Raw genomic sequence first — 15,252 nt, forward strand, 5'->3', positions numbered from 1 at the left:
TCTCATAGTTTGTCAGGGATGATTAGAATTCAACATCATTGATCAGGATTTGAATTCAGGGTTGTAGGTGAAAACAAAGGCTGTCGATGTGTGCCATTTTAAATATTAATAAAACAGAAATGGTTATTGCTGACACTATTCCCAGGTGTATGCCCACTTCATGGCTGGCTTATTCACATTTAATAACAGTGAAGCAACGTAAGGTCTATAGGGACAATCAACCCGTACCTAAAATTCCACTTTCAGGTAATAGATGAAATATGGTACTGCACCCACTGGAGTTACTGGCTTAGGTATTTCGATGTTGCAGGTTATCCTACCATGTGGGTATAGTATTATATATATACAGTACATACTAATTAATATGCAATGGAAAACCTCACCTTTCAACAAACAGGAGTACTTTTGGTCGGTGGGATTAGACAATTCTTTATGGCTGTACTTGATGCAGTGTGTTTTCTAGTTTCACCTCTATCAAACACACAGGCTCAGGGGAGAGACTGACGGCAAGAACCAAAATATATCTAATATATCTAGTGAGGAATAGCCTTAGGGGATGCTCTCTCTGTGGTGTGTCATAGGGTTTTAGAGATTATCCGTGGAGCTGTAGGCTGGATGGATGGTGTTTGACAGATATGGATGTGGAAATGTCTTACCTGAAGACTTTGGCTGTTTCTAAACTGTAAACTGACACCTTGTTCAGTTTTTCAAACCCATGCTTCACTCCACTGCAACAACTGTCATAATGTATACTGCAGAGCTCACCAACTCAATGAGACTACTAGTCAAAACTCAGTAGAGTCAGCTAAAGATGTGCACTTATCACTATGGCTGAGGTTGAGTGAAAACCGAAAGAAAGTGTGGTAAAGTGCTGCGAAATAAAATAAACTCATGAGCTATTTTAGTAAAGGTACAGTCAAGTGTGCTTTTGGGAACAATGTCAACTCACTCAGTACAGTTCTGTTGCCACGTTAAAGATTCATGATGTTTTACAAGGAGCAGACACACAGACAGTACATTACTGACCTTTAGTGCAGAACTGTACTCTAAGTTACTGTATCTCTGTGCACTCATTCTCCTAGTTTAATGGTTAGAATTTGACAGAAGGTTAGTCAAAATTATTAAACTGGTTATACATATTTATTCATAACACATCATACTGCACCACCGTCAAGAGAACTGTGCCCTCTTCACCTCGTCTAAGCGCATGCATGAGATCTACTTGACTGGCTACCCAAACTCCTTGCTCCGGCCAATCGCTATGGCACGGCCACAGACGTTTGTTTCTTCTACGCAATGAGTCTAGATCTGAGTGCCTCTCAAACAATTTCTAGAACGCAAACACATTCGCACCATTCTGATTGGTCCCAGAAGCCAATGGGTTGGGCCAGATCCAGAACAGAACACATGAGGGTAAAGTGCCATTTTGAAAATTCATCATTGGCTTTGGTACTCTGATTGGTTTGAGATCATTATCCAATCGCTGGTGACTTTGTTTTGTACAAGAGCTCTCATTTTGACGTTACCACAACTGATTTCAACGATGGCCCTTGCAATGTAAAGAGTGTCTGCAGGCAGATGAATCCAAGATTTAGAAGTTGTGGAAAAGAAGTTCATGGTGTTTCTTATGAAGAAGCTGTAAAGTGTTGCAACTGTGGTGGAAAGCATAAAGCTACATGAGGTTGTCATAGTCCTGGCCATGTAGAGGCTGTCAAAAAGGTGGAGGGAACAAAAGGTACTCTTGAGGACTCCATGGTGTTGGGAAGGCCTTTAATGGAGGCTGCAGAGTTCTCTTTCCACCAGCAGGATCCAGGGATGTTACGTGTAAAGGTGGACTTTGTGAATTTTATGGCAATGGCAATCAATGGCATGGCTAAAGTGGAGTGACAGTCCAGGAAGATGGTCATTATTGTGGATGCGGCAGAGCAGTTCCGGGGACTAAAGGATTTCTCAGGGAAGGAGTAACATGAAGCACTGTCTCGAGCAGTGATACCTTGTCAGGTCCCAGAGCCTGGGGAGGGAGATATGGAAGATTGGAGAATTGAGGGAGTTAGATATAGATTTTGTGTTTTAGGTTATGTGGATTAGCCCCCCGCCTCATCACCGTATGGAGTTTCCTTTTTACCCCCGTACAGTTGGTGGCGGTAATGCACCATAAGTATTGGATGCCAACCACCATTAAACTCCATTGAAGAAAACTTAAATTATGGCAGTCTCAGACTAAAGTATGTAGCAAACCTACAGCAGTGGAATAATTCCGTTTGAGTTGTCAGGCAAGAGATCTACAAGGCCTAGACTCCATCAGGTCAAGCGTTAATCGGCAACAGCCAACACCTGCATAGCTGATGTTTTGGCTGCGTCGGAGGTGGAACTGCCTTGGCGCTGTCCAATCGGTGAACAGCTGCTCTTGACCATGCTTCCCTGAGAAGTTCAGAATGAGGAAGTGTAGGCTAATATAGAAATAATGATGCTCAAATTCAAAATCATTAAATAATGTGGATTTTTATTAGCCAAATCGAAGAGTAGATTATAGCTCACATTTCAGTGTTCAAACTTGTAAACAAGACTGCACGGGCTTCCTTTTAATGCAACTCCGTGCAGCCAATCGCTTCAGATTTAATGCCAGGAGCTGCTGGTGGATTTGACCGCTTTAACGCAGTTCCACCTCCAACACCTCCAAAACAACCGCTATGCCAAAGCAACTGCTATGTGGATGTCAGCTAAAGCGGATCTGATTGAATAGAGTGCCTACTAATTTTCAGGATACTTTAGGTTCTCAGTGGTGTGCTCTGAGTCGTTGTTGAATTTACAGTGTGTTGCAACTCCTTGATTTCATCAGCTACTGAACATTAAATCTGCTCCCTTGCTCATTAGGAAATGAGACATATTTCTTTGCTGAGAGAGACGATGATGCAAATGACTTCTGAAATGAAGCCACCATTGCCATTCCTATTTCTCTTTCCTTTAATTCTAATGTGATACTGTTAGTAAGCTTATTTCCAACCAAAACCTGGATGTTGAGTTGGATGTGCATCAGCTCTGTCTCTTCTTCCGAAGAGGAGAGGCGAAAAGGATCAGAGGACCAATATGCGGCGTGGTAAGTGTCCATGGTTCTTTTAATACGTAAATGTACACATGAACACTACAAAACAATAAACATGGAAAACCTAAACAGTCCTATCTGGTGCAAAGACAGAGACAGGAACAATCACCCACAAACACACAGTGAAACCCAGGCTACCTAAGTATGATTCTCAATCAGAGACAACTAATGACACCTGCCTCTGATTGAGAACCATACTAGGCCGAAACATAGAAATACCCCAAAACATAGAAAAACAAACATAGACTGCCCACCCAACTCACGCCCTGACCATACTAAATAATGACAAAACAAAGGAAATAAAGGTCAGAACGTGACAAGCTCAAACATAGTAGTGGAAATAGGGAGAGAGGGAAAGGGAGGGAGGAATGCAAAACCTTGAAAACAGCATTCGCCAAAAATGTTCTCTGTCATTTAATTGCTGGACAGGCATCTAATGTGGCTTGCTTGCATGTACCTAATGGATGCAAGATAAAGACAGACACTCATGGCTGGGTAATGGAGATTCTCCATTGCAGCATTTATCGCAACGTGATGGAGAATCACAGTTCATCTGACAGGCCTACGCATCACTTTTGGGGCATTCTCATTCAGCAACTCACCAAAATGAAGACTAAATGGATTTTTAAGTTCCAATTACATTGAATTTACAGAATTTGCATTGCTGGTATCATAGTAACATAAATGTGAAAGAAGCATTAGCACACCTGGCCTGAGCAAAGTTTGGAGGCAACATGTTTCCCAGTGTTTGCATTTCCAAGAAGGTGAAATGTGTTCAATTCTAACGAACCATATAGTTAGAGACTTATTATTATGGCATTTTAGTCATTTAGCAGACACTCTTATCCAGAGAAACTTACAGTTCGTGCATTCATCTTAAGATAGCTAAGTGGGACAACATCGAAGTTGAGATATCTGCCAGACATGCAGAGATGCGTGGCGGCACCTGGGTTTCAGAGGAGGAAAAGTAGTTGAGTGTCATTCACATAGCAATGATAGGAGAGACCATGTGAGGATATGAAGGAGCCGAGTGACTTGGTGTATAGAGAGAATAGAAGAGGGCCTAGAACCGTGCCCTGGGGGACACCAGTAGTGACAGTACGTGGTGCAGGCACAGATCCTCTCCACGTCAGGCAGGATGCAATCCAAGAGTGCCTGAGACGTCCAGCCCTGAGATAGTGGAGAGGAGGATCTGATGGTTCACGGTGTCGATGGCAGTGTATAGATCTAGGAAGACGAGAACAGCTTTGGCAGTGCGGAGAGCCTCCATGACATAGAGAAGAGCAATATCAGTTGAGTGAAACGTCTTGAAACCTGACTGGTTAGGGTCAAGAAGATTGTTCTGAGAGAGATAACAAGAAAGTTTATGGAAAGAGTTTTGGGGAAAAAAGAAAGAAGGCAGACAGGTCTATATGTCAGATGAGTCGAGTGTTGGTTTCTTGAGGAGGGGAGCAACTCTGACCATTTTGAAGTCAGAGGGGATGCAGCCAGTGGTCAGGGATGAGTTGATGAGGGAAGTGAGGAATGGGAGAAGGTCTCCAGAGATGGTCTGGAGAAGGGAGGAGGGAATAGGGCTGAGCGGGAAGGTTGTCGGGGGGCCAGACCTCACTAGTAGCAGGATGTAATCTGGAGAGAGAGAGAGAAGAAAGAGGTCAAGGCATAGGGTAGTTCTGTGTGAGTGAGCTCAGTGGACTAAATAGGCTGAGTGAATGAGTAGCGGTTGTCTTCATCCTTTTTTTCAAAGTTGTCCACAGAGAGGGGGAGAGAGGAGGGGGTGGAAGATTAAGGAAGGAGGAGAAGGTGGAAAATAGTTTCCTAGGGTTAGAGGCAGAAGCTTGACATTTAAAGTGATAGAAAGTGGATTTAGCAGCGGATACAGAGGATGAGAAGGTAGAGAGGAGGGAGTGAAAGGATGATAGGTCCTCCGAAAGTTCAGTTTTCCTCCATTTTCGCTCAGCTTCCCACAGCCCTGTTCTGTAAGTTCGCAATGAGTCACTCAGACACGGAGCAGGAGGGAAGGTTTGAGCCAGCTAGCAGGGATGCGTAGGATGCGGAAAGGGAGGATAATAGGGTCGAAGAGGCAGAATCAGGAGACAGGAGGGAGAAGGATTTAGCAGAAGGGAGAGATGATAAGATAGAAGAAGAGAGAGAGTGAAGATTGTGATGGCACATGATTAGGGTTGGGGGAAAGGGAGACAGAAAAGGACACAAAAGTGGTGATAAGAGGGGGGTTGCAGTAAGATTAGTAGGTTAGCAGCCTCTAGTAAAAATGAGGTCAAGTGTATTGCTTGCCTTGTGAGTCGGAGGAGATTTGGAAAGGGTGAGGTCAAAGGTGACAAGGAGGGGAAAGAGAGAGTTGGAAAGAAATTAATTGAACGCAAACGACGGGAGGTTGAACTTGCCAAGTACGAAGAGTCGTGAGCCATCGTCAGGGAATGAGCTTATCAAGGTGTCAAGCTCATACATTGATGAAGATACACCCATCGTCCTGCCTGACTTGGTCTGACAGGTGTGTGTGTGTGTGTGCGTGTGCTTGCATGCTTGTCTGTGTGTGCGTGTGTGTGTGTCCACATGACAAGGTAGTCCTGAGCCCAGCAAAGCAGAACTGTAGTGAGTGGAGCAGACTGAGGGGTCCTAATTACAGTGTGATGCTTCCCTCAGCCCTGCTGACCCTACTGCTGATCCTAATGGGCCCGGGGGTGCCTAATGGGCCCGGGCATGCCAGGAGGATAGGAAGGGGGGTATAATAAATAGATAATCACATCTGTCTCTCTACCTCTCTTCCTCTCAATACCTCTCTCAACCATTATTTTTCTCTTCCCCTCAATACTTCTCTACCTCTCAAACTTTGATGACTCTCTCCACCTCTCTCTCTTTCTACCTCTCCACATCTCCCACACAGGGCCATCATGTAGGCCATCATTGTAAATTGATTTGTTCTTAACTGACTTACCTAGTAAAATAAATAAAATTATCTCTCTATCTCTCCACAACTGATGAAGGTTTTTGAAGATTGGGTTCTTATAAAGTGCAGAAGCATGACTAATGACTAATACACTTTTAGAAAAAAGGGTTCCAAAAGGGTTCTTCGGCTGTCCTCATAGGAGAACCCTTTTTGGTTCCAGGTAGAACTATTTTGGTTTCCATGTAGAAGCCTCTGGGGAAATAGTTCTACATTGAATCCAATAGAACCAAAACGGTTCTGCCTGGAACCAAAAAGGTTCTTCAAAGGGTTCTCCTATGCTATGGGGACAGCCGGAGAACTCTTTTAGGTTCTAGATAGCATTTTTTTTCTTCTAAGAGTCTACTGTAGGAATGTCTCAAGGTAGACTCAGCAATGAATGTGGGGTGACTTCCTGCTTTCAAAAATCAAAACAAAAACAAAAGAGTGACTGACTGATTGACTGAAGGACGAACTGACAGAACAACTGAAATGAGTGATTCCTTTGTCTCCTCCTCTCCTCTCCTCAGGGCCGGCTCTAGCCCTGCAATGCCAAATAGTGTCCCCCTACCCTGTGTCACAAGGGAATTTCATTTTAAGATATTAGCATCCGTTTCTATATCAACAGTGTGATATTGTGTCGAATTTTGGAGATCATTGCAGCCAAACTTACATTCTTTTCATCCCCACTATGTAAACAAAGTTGATTTCTGCTACAATTTTCTGCTTAAACTAGTTTTGTTTAGCTAATGTAGGGCAGCCCAGGCCCCGAAGTGACTCTTCTTATCAACTGTATGCAAGGATTTCCTCTTTTGTCTTAGGAATTCAGCATTCTCTGTGTGTATCTTGCCAACCCCCATTGTCACACATCTGAGCAGCAGATGTTCTGTTGTGATTAAATCATGTAGGTCTGATATCTGATTGGAGGTTAACTTTACAGTATTTCTTTTGGTCAACAACTCAGATGTTATAAAAGGGTCTTAGACAGTGAGTCTATCTCTCTCTTTTTGTTCCTGAACTGCTGTGGTGAGATTATTTTTTTCTTTCCTTTCTTTAGAATTCCATTCTCAGACATTTCTTGATTGCCTATTATTGTAACTCAACAATAGTCTTGCATATTGCGAAAAAATCTTTATGGAGTCAGATCAACATTTTAATAGGCTAATTGTTTAGTGTTATTATGTGTTGCATGTGAGGTACAGTGCATTTTGGAAAGTATATGTTGACGTTTTCCACATTTTGTTACATTACAGACTTATTGCCCATAATGACGAAGCAAAAACTGTTTTTGTTTTTGCAAATGTATTACAAATAAAAAACGGAAATACCTTATTTACATAACTGTTCACACCCTATAATATTCAAAATTGAGCTAAGGTGCATCCTGTTTCCATTGATCATCCTTGAGATGTTTCTACAATTTGGCTGGAGTCCACCTGTGGTAAATTCAATTGATTGGAAATGATTTAAAAAGGCACACCTGTCTATATATGGTCCCACAGTTGAGTGCATGTCAGAGCAAAAACCAAGCCATGGGGTCGAAGGATTTATTCGTAGAGTTCCGAGACAGGATTGCGTCGAGGCACAGATCTGGGGAAGGGTACCAAAACATGTCTGCAGCATTGAACATCCTCAAAAACACAGTGGCCTCCATCATTCTTAAATGGAAGAATTTCGGAACCACCAAGACTCTTCCTAGAACTGACCGCCTAACCAAAATCAGGGGAGAAGGGCCTTGGTCAGGGAGATGACCAGGAGCCCGATGGTCACTCTGACAGAGCTCCAGAGTTCCTCTGTGGAGATGGGAGAACCTTCCAGAAGGACAACCATCTCTGCAGCACTCCACCAATCAGGCTTTTTTCGTATAGTGGCCAGTCGGAAGCCACTCCTCAGTAAAAGGAACAGGACAGCCCGCTTGGAGTTTGCCAGAAGGCACCTAAAGGACTCTCAGACCATGAGAAACAAGATTCTCTGGTCTGATGAAACCAAGATTGAACTATTTTTCAGCGGCAGGGACTGAGAAACTAGTCAGGATCGAGGGAAAGATGAACGGAGCAAAGTACAGAGAGATCCTTGATGAAAACCTGCTCCAGAACCCTCAGGACCTCAGACTGCGGCGAAGGTTCACCTTCCCCAAGCACACAGCCAAGACAACGCAGGAGTGGCTTTGGGACAAGTCTCGTTAATGTGCTTGAGTGGCCCAGTCAGAGCCCGCACTTGAATCTGAGAGACCTGAAAATAGCTATGAAACGACGCTCCCCACCCAACCTGACTGGGCTTGTCATACCCAAGAAGTCTCAAGGCTGTAATAGCTGCCAAATGTGCTTCAACATAGTACTGAGTAAAGGGTCTGAATACTTATGTTAATGTTATATCTCTGTTTTTTATTGTTGGTACATTTTCCCAAATTTCTAAAAAAAAAACTGTTTTTGCTTTGTCATTATGGAGTATTGTTCGTAGATTGATCCAGGGGAAAAAAACAATTTAATCAGATTTAGAACAAGGCTGTAACATAACAAAATGTGGAAAATGTCTAGGGGTCTGACTACTTTCCGAATGCACTGTATATATAATATACTTATATGATAAATATCACTTCACTGAAGAGATTTGGAAAGTTTTAATTTCAAGTAAACTGTCATATGTGATGCAGTTATCTTTGATATATTTTCGACAAAACCACATCTGAAGTTGCTAAAGACCAATCCAAACAGACTTTTTTTTATGATCATTGAAGTGTGAATTAATATGTGATTTTGTGATGTTCCTTCAGTTGTGTGTTATGATCTTACAAAGAAGAACGGAGCATTCCTATCTAGCTTGGGTGCAGGAAGGTGTTACCTAATTACATTTGCATGTATAAAGCAGAAGACAATGCTAAATGCAAAATGTCACTTCTGACGTGATGCTGCTAGGACCATGAACTGCTGGTCTGAAGAATGTCTACCGTGACTACAGTGCTTGGCCGTCCGGTTTTGAACAATTCTGTCTGATGCCAAATCAGATGTGTTCAAGGGAAGATTAGGTACGGCAGCCCTCGAAGTGACTCTCATCAACTGTATGCAAGAATTTCCTGTACACCCTGATCTGTTTCACCTGTCCTTGTGCTTGTCTCCACCCCCCCTCCAGGTGTCGCCCATCTTCCTGCCTGTGCCAGTTCGTCTTGTTTGCCAAGTCAACCAGCGTTTTTCTCCTCGCTCCTGTTTTTCCCAGTCTCTGTTTTTCTCCTCCTCCTGGTTGTGACCCTTGCCTCACCTGACTCTGTGTCCCCCTGCCTGACCGTTCTGCCCGGCCCTGATCGAGCCTGCCTGCCGCTTTGTACTGTATTGGACTTTGACATGGTTATGAACTCTTACCTGTCCCCGACCTGCCTTTTGCCTACACCTTGGATTATAATAAATATCAGAGCTCAAACCATCTGCCTCCCATGTCTGCATCTCGGTCTCGCCTTGTGTCGTTATATTTCCTCTGTGTTGTCTTGCCAACCCCTATTGTCACACCTCTGAGAAGCAGAGGTTCTGTTGTGATAACATCATATAGGACTGATATCTGATTGGAGGTTAATTAACTTTACAGTAATGCTTTTGGTGAACAACTCAAATTTTTAATCGAAACAATTCCGATGTTATAAAAGATTTTAGATTCCTTGTCTCTCTTTCTTTTTTTGTTCTTGAACTGCTGTGGTGAGATTTTCTTTCCTTCATTCTTTCTTTCTCTCCCATGAGCTATGAACCATGAGCTCAAGCCATGGTTTCTTTTCTTTGATCATACTTAGATGAATTCCTTATAATGCTTGTTAATGCTTTGCAACTTAAGCTTTATGCCTTGTATGTGAATCCATTAATTGTACAATCTTTTGTATACTTGTATTTAGAATTAAATTCTCAGACATTTCTTGATTGTCTATTGCTTTAACTCAACTACTGTCTCTTGCCTATTGCTAAATAATCTCTATGGAGTCAGATAAACATTTTAACAGGCTAATTGAAATTGCTAAGTCTTATTATGATTTGCAAGTGAGGTATATACAGCAGTGGAGGCTGCTGAGGGGAGGACGGTTTATAATAATGGCTGGAACAGAGCAAATGGTTTGGAATCAACCACATAGAAACCATGTGATACCAATTCACTCATTCTGCTCCAGCCATTACCACGAGCACGTTCTCCCCAATTAAGGTGCCACCAACCTCCTTTGATATACAGCATAATATACTAATATTACTTCACTACACTAATAAGATGAAAACATTACTTCAAACTACTTTTGGGTATCTTTTTAACAATTCAACAACATGAAATCTGTCTTAAATGTGGCTATGTTGAGGAAGAAGCAACGGAAACCTGTAATCTGCTTGACACATTAATGTTACTTACCTTACAGATCACAGTGAGCTAATTTCCACTCCATTCATATATATATGTACCTACTATAGGTCCTAGGATACAACAATTAACAATGTTGAATTAACAAATACCATCAAGGGACACTTGAACGATAGCAACCCGGCTCTACGTATTTTACTGGTTTGTGACTCACTGACACCGCCTCCGCTTAGAGGGCAGCAAAGCAGCCCAAGAGTTAACACACACAGTAACTTTAATCTCACAAAAGAGAAGATGAACATGGGTATGGTTCTGTAATGGACAAAAACAGAGAGTTAATAAATATGCTATACAGGAGATAAATACACTGACCTGAATAGATATTTGCAAAGAACGATAGAATGAGATATGGGATAGAACAACAAGCACTGTATCTAATAATAAGCTAGTAACCATGTATTACATAGTAACACCCAATTAATGGCTAGCATTGCAATAGCACAGTAATAATAATCGCAATAACTGTATATTACACAAATAGTAGGCTATTGCACAGAAACGCATAAGAGCAAAAACTGATCATTGCAGACAATTAGTAGTAACATAATAATAATAGAAATGACAACTACATAGAATACTGCTCGTCCACATACTGCACTGATAACAGCGACAGCAACTTACTTTGTAGTCAACCATCCCATGCACATACTTCCACCATCACAGACTGGAATAACACTGTTCAGTTACGGGAAATATTTACTCCTTTGGAGAGCATGGGTCAGGCTGGCTAGCCAATCGGGGCCTGGAGAGACTGCAAGGCTAGAGGACGCACAGAGGTGAGACACATGTCTATTGTCCGATTGGCTGAAGCCATGAGCTGGAGGAGATATTGATCTCTCAGGTGAGGGGGAGAAAGGGCGAGGATGGGTGAAAGACAGACAGTGCTCCTGTAGTGCTCTCGGCAGGGGGGTTCTGTAACAGATATGTTAAAATTTACAACAATGAACACCTTGTGAAACAGCTGTGAAAACGAACCTGACAATATTTAAAATGTAAATATATAAACTTTCATCTCTTTACGGTACATGTATTTCATACATTTATTTTCACAGATTTTTAATACAGTCACATGACAATCATAGACTGGAGGTGGGTGCTGTTTGGGTGAGTGGTTCTGTCACTTGTTCTTAACAGCCAGCCAGTCTCAGAAGGAGGACTTGAAGAGTGTTTGGAGTGCAGGTGTTTTAAGTCCATCTGTGTATCTCACATATTGTGTGTCCAATATGACACATCAAGTAAATCTTCTTAGCAGATAATGACAATAACGGTAGCTGTCGATGATGTCATGAAAAGATGGAGGGTGGTTGGTAATGGAGGACATCAGGTGGATCAACATCGGATTTTTAGGCAGAACCCATGGGTCACGGAGAACAGGAGCAGAGTTAAGAACAGGTTACAGGTATGTAAAAATACAGTTATTCTTTGATTTAATTTAAGTTAAATGTTCGATTAGACATGCAACAATCTTAATGCTAGACATAGAAAAGACAGAAAGGATACCTGTCTGTTATTTTTTACATCAAATAGGTTGATGAGGGCGGTAAAGGAACGGAAGGAGGTCTCCAGAGACGGAGGAGGGAGGAGGGGATGAGGTGAATGAGCAGATTGTTGGGCAATCAGACATCAACAGATGCAGAAATAATTTTCTGCAATTCTACGCATAGAGCAAATATTGCAGTTGTAAAGCAAGTTTTCTGCAAATGTACTCATTTTGCCATGGGGCAGAGAGAAAAAAAATTGCAACTTTGCAGCTACTTTTGTTAAATTTAATCCATTTTCCCATGGGGTGGAGCAACATTTTTGCTGTTTTAAAGCACATTTTTTGCAATTCTACACATTTTGAAACGACTTCTGCCATGTTTATGGAATATCAGTGTGAGAATAACTAACAAAATCAATGAGGCCACTGGGCACGCACCATGCCCGGTCGGTATTCGGCTATGGTTACCAGTTGAGATAGCCTCGAGTCTTTTTGGGTATGACTCTACAAGCTTGGCATACCTGTATATGAGGAGTTTCTCCCATTCATCTCTGCAGATCCTCTCAAGCTCTGTCAGGATGGGTGAGGAGTAACAGCGCTGGAGCTGTTTGATCGGGTTCAAGTCCGGGCTCTGCCTGGGCCACTCAAAGACATTTAGAGATCTGTCAAGACGCCACTCCTGCATTGTCTTGGCTGTGTGCTTAGGGTCGTTGTCCTGTTGAAAGGTTAACCTTCACCCCTGCCTGATGTCCTGTGGTTTCTGGAGCAGGTTTTCATCAAGGATCTCTCTGTACTTTGCTCCGTTCAGCTTTGCCTCAATCCTGACTAGTCTCCCAGTCCCTGCCGTTGAAAAACATTCCCACAGCATGCTGCTACCACCATGCTTCACTGTAGGGATGGTGCCAGGTTTGCTCCAGACGTGATGCTTGGCATTCAGGCCAAAAAGTTCCGTATTGGTTTCATCAGACCAGAGAATCTTGTTTCTCACGGTCTGAGAGCTCTAAGCAGGCTTCCATGTGTCTTTTACTGAGGAGTGGCTTCCGCCTGGCCACTCCACCATAAAGGCCTGATTGGTGGAGTGCTGTATAGATGTTCTCCTTCTGGAATGTTGTCCCATCGCCACAGAGGAACTCTGGAGCTCTGTCAGAGTGACCATCGGGTTTGTGGTCACCTCGTTGACCAAGGCCCTTCTCCCCTGACTGCTCAGTTTGGCTGGGTGGCCAGACTTGGTGGTTCCAAAATTATTCCATTTAAAAATAATGGGGACATGTTTTGGTACCCTTCCCTAGATCTGTGCCTCAACACATCCTGTCTTGGAGCTCTACAGACAATTTCTTTGACCTCATGGCATGGTTTTTGTTCTGAATTACACTGTCAAATGTGGGACCTTATATAGACAGATGTTTCCAAATCATGTCCTATCAACTGAATTTACCACAGGTGGACCCCAATCAAGTTGTAGAAACATCTCAAGGATGATCAATGGAAACAGGATGCAAATGAGCTCAATTTCGAGTCTCATAGCAAAGGGTCTGAATATTTATTTAAATAAGGTATTTCTGTTTTTTATTTGTAATACATTTGCAAAAACGAAAAAATGTTTTTGCTTTGTCATTATTGTTTGTAGATTGATGAGGATTTTGTTTTATTTCATCCATTTTAGAATAAGGCTGTAACATAACAAAATGTGGAAAAGTTTAATCGTTTTCAAATGCACCGTATGTATTATAAGTAATGAATGTGTAACGGACTTCAGAAATTCTACAAACAGTGCGCAACAGAAATATCAGCGTACCCCATATCCAGAGGTTTTGAGTTACATGGGGTCATATTGAAAAGTCAGTACTAAGTGATCATGTCAAATGTAATCATATTGTAATTGATGAAAGATTTTACACTTTATAGCCGAACCTCCTACTACTTACCATAAAATCCCCATATAATTTCATTCATTTACTTCTAATGGTTTGGGACACATGGGACCATCACGTTACGAAAACCTCCAGGGGACCATGACACGCCGTCCCAAGAAGGTTCAGTAGACCTTCAGGGGACCATAACACAACTACCCAAGAACGTCCTAAAAACGTCCTTGGTGACATCCAAGGGACAAACTAGGAATTAGACAAAACTTCTAGGGGACCATGATAGAATATCCCAAGAACAGTCAGGGTACCTTGAAGGGATCATGACACAACGTCCCAAGAAAGTCTTAAAAACGTCTCAGGACAAACCAGGGAACTATACAAATTTCCCCCAGAGATCCTTTGGGACCATCACGCAACATCCTAATGACTTGTGAAATTAAATTCCTGAGAACGTCATAAAAAGTTCCTGACATGGTCCTTAGTGACGTCCTGGGAACTTACAGGGAACTGCACAAAGGTCCCCCAGAGAACATTCCCTTGGGACCATCACGCTACATTCTCAGTTGGATAAAGTCACATCGAAACCCTTATTAAGGGGCCTAATGGGAACGTCGCCAAATGTTCTCAGGCCATCCCCTGTTTGCTGGGATCTCCTCTCATGCCATCCCCCACCCCCCCTCTGTCTACTCCTCCCCTGCAGTTCCCTCCTCTCCTCTGTCCTCCCAGAGTTCTCTCAGTCTGCAGTGTGCTGGTGGTGGAATGTGTATCAGTTTAAGCCAGGCCAGCTGGCTCTCCATTGGAGGGAAAGACTTACAGTGACAGCATGGGTGGCCAGCCAACACTAACTGTCAAGGCTTAGAGTGTTGCCAGACAGCCAGCAGTGAGAAGCTGTGATCGCTCCATTCTAGTTAAGATGATTCTGTAACAGGAGACAATACAATAAGATTAGATTCAATCTAAGATATTTTGATGCCTTGGATCCTCATTAGATGTTACTTTAACACCAACCATGTTCTTTCTGTGGTTCACACATAACATGACGAAACCATCATACACATATGTCTGACATGAGATTCTCTCTGCACGGATCTGTCAAGTATTATTAAATTGATTCATTTCTCAGATCAAATGAAGTCAAATCTCCCATCCTGTCATTATGGCCGAGGTGTTATATAAAGATGTCTTGGTTCGTTAAGCTTCAGAGTGTAGGCTGGAAGGCCTAACTCATTTTAATTAGGCTTTTAATATTTTATTAAAGACTGTAGGTCTCTCTCTTTTTTTTTACCACTGTCGGTTTTACTAATTACAAGAGGTGGGTAGCCTTGAAGGTTTAAGGAGTATTGGTCTCTCTCTCTCTTTCTATTTCTTATTCTCCCATCATCCCCTTAGTCTCTCATTCTATCTCACTCTCTGAGGCTTTGGTCATGCTTCTATCTATTTTTCTTTCTCTTCCTCTCTCCTATATATTTTCCTTGTA

General features: G+C 42.4%; 1 long non-coding RNA gene across 1 annotated transcript; it reads left to right on the top strand.

Annotated features, from left to right (window-relative positions):
- The first annotated feature begins 7,054 nt into the window (after positions 1-7,054).
- Positions 7,055-9,752, top strand: LOC118397778 (uncharacterized). The gene is made up of 3 exons (XR_004828493.1): positions 7,055-7,070; positions 8,818-9,069; positions 9,174-9,752. It is a non-coding gene; the product is annotated as an uncharacterized LOC118397778 (long non-coding RNA).
- Positions 9,753-15,252: the final 5,500 nt, after the last annotated feature.

Source organism: Oncorhynchus keta, chromosome 19 (assembly GCF_023373465.1).
Source record: "Oncorhynchus keta strain PuntledgeMale-10-30-2019 chromosome 19, Oket_V2, whole genome shotgun sequence".
NCBI lineage: Eukaryota > Metazoa > Chordata > Actinopteri > Salmoniformes > Salmonidae > Oncorhynchus > Oncorhynchus keta.